Raw genomic sequence first — 7648 nt, forward strand, 5'->3', positions numbered from 1 at the left:
AGCACCCGCGTGGGTGGCTGGGCATAGCCGCGTAGGCACGGCGACAGACGAATGACTCGAGCGTTTCCATGGCACCCTGAGGTTCTATCTAGAATCTCCTTGCGGAAGCATTGTACAGGTGGCCTGACTCTCCATATGTTTGTGTAAACCAAAACAACAAGACAGCAGACATTGCTTCTGGTTGCATAACAGATACACTGTATTTCAGATAGAGGCCAAGAGAAAAGAGACAGGTGGGAGTGCAGAGAGAGAGAGAGAGAGAGAGAGAGAGAGAGAGAGAGAGAGAGAGAGAGAGAGAGAGAAAGAAATGGGCAGAGCAGACAGAGAGACAGATATACAGACGGAGAGAGAGAGAGAGAGAGAGAGAGAGAGAGAGAGAGAGAGAGAGAGAGAGAGAGAGAGAGAGAGAGAGAGAGAGAGAGAGAGAGAGAAGGAAAGTGCTTGTTGAGATCCATACTTAAGGAGCCTGTCCTTAAGGGAGGGTAGAGTAGTTGAGGTGAGGGGTGTACCACGTGCCTCTTGAAGTGCTTGCGGTACGTCGATCAATAAAGGTACGAACAAAATAAAACCAGCTCATCCCCATGGCCAGAGTTCAAAGAGAGGATGAGTAACTGACGGGTGGTGGGGGGTGCACTTACTGAGTTCTTCTACAGAGTACAGCACAGATCAGAGAGCATCTAGCTAATCACTGGCTGCCATCTTGGTTGAATCCTAATGCTATCATCCATCCTCTCTTCCTGACAGCGCTAATGTGGCCGGTGTGGAGATGGGCTGTGTCCATTTGCCATTAGCTACGACGATGACCACGTCACGCCACCTACGCAAGTGTGTGCGTCTGTGTGTGGGCCGCTAAGAAATGTAACCGGGCCCGGCCTCAAAATCATCTGAAACAAAAGGGCCCACCGCTCACAATGCATTCAGTGTAATCAGAGCCCAATTCTGGCCCCCTCTCTCACTGGACCCAGGAAAACGGACCCATTTGTCTTCCCCTGTTGGCAGGCCTGTATGTGTGTGTGTGTGTGTATGTGTGTGTGTGCCTGTGTGTGTGTGCATGTGCGTACGTGTGTCCGAGCATGAATATGCTTCCAGAACTCTCCTCTGACAGATGAGGAGGAGAACTGTTTCCTTGGTGTCCTCTTTCAGAATACGCTACACCAACGACCACATCACACTGCTGGCATATGTCTGGGTGTGGGCAAGATAGGCTGCAACGGGTTTCCAGAACGCTATTCTGAACAAAGAACCCAGAATAATCTTAAGTCTTCAGACATTAGACATGTTTTGTGATAGTATCAGTGGCCATGCACAGAACAAACCCAAGGCATTCACAAAAAGGGCACACATCAAACAACCACAATTAATACTCATCATATGATGATGAAAGTGAAAGCCCACCTGGGAAACTCGAACTCCCATTGTAATTGTGACAAAGCACTCCACACTGTACAAAACGAAATTGCATTTATGCCACACCCGTGCAAGGGGGGAGCCCCAAATGGCGCCCCAAGGGAGCAGTGCGGTGGGGTGGTACCATGTTCAGGGTACCTTAGTTATGGAGGAGGATGGGGAAGAGCAGTGGTTAATCACTCCCCTCCCCAACCAATCTAGGGACGGGCATTGTAAATTAGCCAAGGCTATGAATGCTATGATGCTATTCTGTTGGGCTTGCATAGCCTACATGATGTGTATCTGTCCCTATCAAATAAACCAAACTGAACTGAACCTGGTGGGTCGGGAGTCAAACTGGCAACCTTTGGGCTACAAGTCTGACGCCCTAACCGCTTACCCTTGACTGCTCTGCCTCATATAGCTTTAGACATAGCCATGACGATGAACAAATCACACTGCCCATGTACACGTGTCAAAACTGAAAGAAGATGTAAATTTATGATGTTATTATACACCAGCTGTTACACCAGTTATTACACTGTACCAATGACCCCTTGAATAAAGTGTATAGCAAAACACTAAAAACCTTGCCACAAATGTGATCCAACCATCTCCGAATCAATTGATTGTAAGACAGATAAAAGCTAACACTTCTCAGTGAAGTCCAAGGTGTTAGACAAAATTGCGGCAGCGTTTTTTCTTTACTTCTACTTTTAGTTTTCACACCTCTGCTTTGCCCTTATGAATTTGCCAGGGGCTGGCTTTAAGAACATTATCCAGTAACAGACAAAGGCCCCCCAGGAACAATTCAGTGTAACAGTGTTATGCACTTTACATCAGCGAAAATGATAGCAAGAAAGAGTCCTGGTTACAAGACAAATTAAGTGCTATAAACTCAATCTCCAGTCTTACTATCTGTGAAGACTAGCTCTAGTCTACAAGGTCATTTCCTCTGCTGTTCGACAAAAATCTACCCAAGTTAATCGAAATGAATCAATGGGTGTTAAACAAGCAGTGGATTGAGCTCTAGCCCCCTGCCTCCTCTGAGATATTTACCATACAAGACTAGACTGTCGATACTAAGGTTGTGGTAGTCTGCAAAGGACAGCAGTGCACGCATGTAAACTAGAAAACTAGCCCTCTTCTGTAGAGTATGTGGGTCAATGTGACACAGAGCCACAGTCCGCAGTTCCCTGCAGTCAGTCAGTGTCACATCTACTGTACTGTACAGTATGCATCAGGATCAGTCTGATGATGTGCACGTGAGATATGTGGGGCAAGCTACAGTAGAACAGGCTAGTCAATGTAGTCAAGTAATGTGCAGTCAGGGAAGCTGACCGGGGTAGGGGACACAAAGGGGTGAGTTTACCTGGGCACAACGAGAGGTAGGGGGCAGCATTTTGATCCTCATTACATTGTTTGGGGGGAGGGGTGGTGATGCTGTCAGCTGTCACTGACAGCAGCACTGACTATACTGCCCTACAAAGGCAAAGTGCAGTAACAACAGCAACATTGAAACTGAGAAAAGGGCCTTCAAGGTACAGTATTGGTATTAGGTTGAATATTGCAGTGAATATTGCACTTACTGCAGATTTGACATAGCAATATCTCTAAAACGGGACAAATTTGGATGATAGGGCTTTGTCACAAGATAAAGGAGGTGATATCAAAACCATTTTTAGTATTAATCGATTTTGACAAAATATAGTAGTTACCGCAGTTCGTCTTTGTACTGGGGCTGTAACGATAGACTCAACTCATGATTCGGTTCGTATTACAATTTTTGACCAATAGTTTGATACATCCCAAAAGTTTTTAAATGATTTTTTTTGATGATAATTTATCGGTAAAATAGGTAACAAGGGGTTACTAATAATGTAAAAAAAAGCTCGGAAGCACCATCACATCATATCGTGTGGTTGTTTTCTGGACTGAAGTGAAACAAAAAAATCAAAAGGGCATATTAGGATACTGCCTTCTTGCATCACGATACAGTATCGTGACTGTGTATCACGTTTTCTCAATTCGATACAATATCATTAAAGCACTACTTTGTACGGCAGCATAGTGTTCTGCACTGAGTAGCACTCAGCAGCTCTGGAAAAAAGCATACGGCAGAGGGAATTCTCCCTGGACGATTATTCAATGAGAAGATTGCTGTTCCTACCTAAAATGTAAGAGGAGACCGCATTAGCCAAGGAGGAAGTACTTATTTGTTTTCGTTTTTGTTGTTGTTGTTGCTGTTTCCAAACATCAGGAGTAAGTTCTACGGGCTGTTTGTAACATTATCTCCATCTGAAGCAGTGTTGTTGTCAGTCAAGCACAAGATTTAGGGGAGGTAATTTGGGTGTGGGCTCACTGCCTTTCTTCCTTTCTCCCAAATAGGGATCACACACACACACACACACACACACACACACACACACACACACACACACACACACACACACACACACACACACACACACACACACACACACACACACACAGAGGCATTGAGCTGACACGTGCCTTTACGACAATAATATTTACTAAGGCATCACTAACTAATGTAAAGGGTTGGAGTCTATGGAACTGGTTGTAACTCCCTGGCACTCTAGAAATGCATCAACCCCGAACTGAACATTTCTTACAGTTGCATCACTCAGATGTGCCTGTGCGCACCCACGAACAGATGCACATACGCACGCTGGTGATGCTCACAATGCTGGCGTCACTGAGAGTCGTGTGGTGGATGTTTGGGGATGCCTGAAATTAAAGAGTAACACTGGTCCATGCACTACAGGCCTTCACAGCCTGCCTTCGTCTCCATCTCCATGGCTAGCCTGAGATTCCTTAACCCCTCACAATATCCCCACACACCTCACCACAAAATGTCACCAAAACATCTCTCACACTCTCTCAACCCTGAAGTCTCACTGCAGGGCAGGTGCTGTCAGCATCAGCTGTCACCGCAGCAAAGTCTTCTGCCACCACCAACACTACTGCATAATCACTGCACAGCCACAGCAGACAGCCCTGGGCTGGCTTGTGTTGGTTTGTTCTGTGGTCGAAAGATTATCCATTTCATGGAGAGTCTATGTTATTGTCATCAAAATGGGAACCGTGTCTACTCTGTTACTGGAGACTTTTGGCACCGTCATAGCAGTGTTGTTATGATGTAGTTAACCTTTTTTTAAGCAAATAGTGAATTGGATCGCTGACGATCCCATCTGCATGGAAGGGGGTAGATAAGGGAAACCTGCAGCTGAGCTGACTGTGCAGAAAAGACAGCAGAGGAAAAATGGAAGAAGTGTGGAAAATTCCAGAGTTTCATTTTAACCCCTTTGCTCTGTTATAACATCACTGTTACTTAAGGTTCTCTGTAATGTCATAGCAATGTTGTTGTGATGTTGTTGAGTCTTTTCTGCAATGAAAGAACAGACCTGCTGACGGTCCCATCTGCGTAGAGGCTATGACTCCTCCTATATGTGTGACCGGGAGAGAGAATCGAGGAGTCACGAGCAACAGAGAGAGAGAGAGAGCGAGAGAGAAAGCGAGAGAGACCGAGAGACAGAAAGACGGAGGGAGGGAGCCAGAGCCAGTGATGTGTCATGAATACTATTGTAAACTAATTACCATGTTTGGAATATTAATATAATATGTAATGGAATATTCTTAGAGTGAAGACATACACTAAATTTGCTGTTACCAGAATGCCAATCATCAGGTCTTAATTTATTATGGAGGAGGACTCGGCATAATGTTATAATATCACTCATCACGATCAGCGGACTCTGTGCTAGTTGAATCAAATCTGTGGTGGGTTCTGAGTGGTTTTCAAGGTGCACTGTGTAATATTTTTTTAATAGTTTACTTCCAGAATTCATGCTGCCAATTCACAAATGTTACCTTTTTCACAAATACTTACCGCACCACCATCAAATTATTATATATAATATATAATATTTCATTCATGTTCATCAATGCACTACGCTTACAGTTTAGAAGAAAGGAAAATGCACTTCCTGTGACTTATTTTAACCTTGGTTTTGTTGGATTAGTATTAGCACTTCAGAATTTTGTTTAACACAAGTTAGGCTACTGACTCTACTATACACAAGTAATACAGACAGGCAGTCTGTTGCCATGGAAGAACCAAGCACATGACAGGGCATATTGGAAATAGCTGCAGGGATCTTGATGTAGGCTATACCATGACACCAAATGCACCCAAACACAAAACAATTTGAATAATGAATGAATTAATGAATGAGTAAATGAATGAGTGAGTCACAGATAAATGCACTGTAATGTCAGTTTGACTTTGGATTTATCCAAGCACTAAGCAGCCCTTACCCAGAGTGCTTTGCTGCCCATTTTGGCCCTTTAGTCTATGCCTGGCCTTCATCACCAAGACAATCAGCTAGGCTATAGCCTTGTTCATCAACCCAGAAGATTAAGACTGCCTGCCCCTCATCAAGGAGGAACGCAGCCTTGTTCATGAGTCGAGTAGATTAGCGATTCCCAGCATCTTGACATAAAAGCCAGATATCCAAGAGAGGGACGTTACAATGGCTAAAATGACAAGGTCTGCATGATTACCTACAGCCAGAATATATTATTAGACCAGGGACTCAGTCCGAAATGCAACATTAAATATTAAATACAAGATGACCATGACTGGTGTTGATACTCATATAGTCTTTGATTGAAATTAATAGAATAGACTATATGACCCATTTAATAATATGACATTGCCTCCCACAGTGCATCATTTAAAAAGTGGGTAACCACTGAATTGTCAGGGTGGGTTAGGGTCTATGAACAAAACTATAGGCTAACAGACCTATCATAACACTGAAATGTTATTTTTCTGCTTGAGACAAGACTGTCTTCATGTTATGGGCTATAATAAGCTACTATGTAGGCCACATTGAGCAGTGTTTCGATCGTGACACCGTCCTTACAGATGTTACACAGTAGGCCTACACATCCCTTGTAGACGTAAACACCTAATGTAGCTTAATAATGGATACAGCTCGCATTGTTGATATTCCGATAGTTACATATAATATTGTTGTTCACGCGTTTTCGAGGTACAGCCTACGCAGCCAGGGTTACACCAAGGCGTGCACGCACGCATTTAGGACTGTCGCCACATGTAAACAGCCCACCGTTCAACCACACGCCGTTCTAATTATCACACGGAAATCTCTCCAAACCACGAAAAGGTATAGAATAACAAATTAACCTTCAGATTTAATCTCCCCTTGGCAAGGTAACCAACGTTCAGTTCTCTCCTTGCGCCAAGGAAATCCTCAGCATCCTCGAGCCTTTCTTCCTCTCAAGCCCATCACCAAGAGAACATGGATTCCCAATGCAAACAGCAGAGACACACTCTCTGCATTAGCATATTTTTATCGCTTTAGTAGCCATTTCTAACCCTTGGAATCGTTGTAATTCACATTTTCGCAGTTCTATCTCACCTGAAAACAAGCCAAGGCGTTTCTTGGTTTGTGTCGTCTTTCTTCTTCGCTGGCCTGTTTTCCCCGTTTGCGACGCAATACAAGGGCGATGGGAGGCGGAATGGATGCTGATGGCAGGCTGTGTCTTGTGCCCTTCTCCTCGCCTGCTGCCTGCCTGCGTCACGCCTCTGACTCACGCATGGACCACTCGGCGCATCCATTCACAGCGGCGCAAAAGCAACCAAGCTTGATGATGATGCCCGACGCCCATACGTTTTGCTGTTGGTTTGTTGTTGACTTGGGAGCAACACAACCTGCACGAAGTTAACCTAGCCTTCATTATGTTCTGTCTTTCACATTTAAATGCAACACTATGGCAAAATTAATGTATATTATATTTTCATCCTAAATTCAAAAATTTCAATGTGGTCTAACGTCTTTGAGAGGTGTGAAATAAGTCTTCTTAGTTGGTCTCTCACTAGGGTTGCCACCTCACTCTGACAAAAATCCTGGACACTTTGACCATCAAATCGACTTTTTTTTCTTAATGGTGCACGGCCCTTCGCACATCTACCCAATCGCCCTTGTGTGCTGAAAATTACATTTTTGCCAGTCATTTATTAAGTTAATTGTCTAACAAAATATAGCAGGCTTATTATTTTGACTATTTCCAATGCTTTTTGGCTGCGGAGAGGAGGGGGTAGTAGACCACTGTTGGGCATTTGCCACTTGCCACTACCAGCTGTGTAGGCTAGGCATTTTGGGCCTTTTAACAACAGTCTGGTGTAGGCCTATTCCTACTCTACTCTGCT

The 7648-nt window shown here is 44.2% G+C and overlaps 1 protein-coding gene across 2 annotated transcripts in view; it reads right to left on the reverse strand.

Moving 5' to 3' along the window:
- The window catches only part of clip3 (CAP-GLY domain containing linker protein 3), a 42506-nt gene extending 35523 nt beyond the window's left edge, over positions 1 to 6983 (reverse strand). For both annotated transcript variants that reach the window (XM_063204282.1, XM_063204281.1), the window contains exon 1: positions 6858 to 6983. The gene's annotated coding sequence lies outside the window, so the exon portion shown is untranslated. The remainder of the gene's footprint in view (positions 1 to 6857) is intronic.
- Positions 6984 to 7648: the final 665 nt, after the last annotated feature.

The sequence above is a fragment of the Engraulis encrasicolus genome, chromosome 8 (genome assembly GCF_034702125.1).
Source record: "Engraulis encrasicolus isolate BLACKSEA-1 chromosome 8, IST_EnEncr_1.0, whole genome shotgun sequence".
NCBI classification, from domain to species: domain Eukaryota; kingdom Metazoa; phylum Chordata; class Actinopteri; order Clupeiformes; family Engraulidae; genus Engraulis; species Engraulis encrasicolus.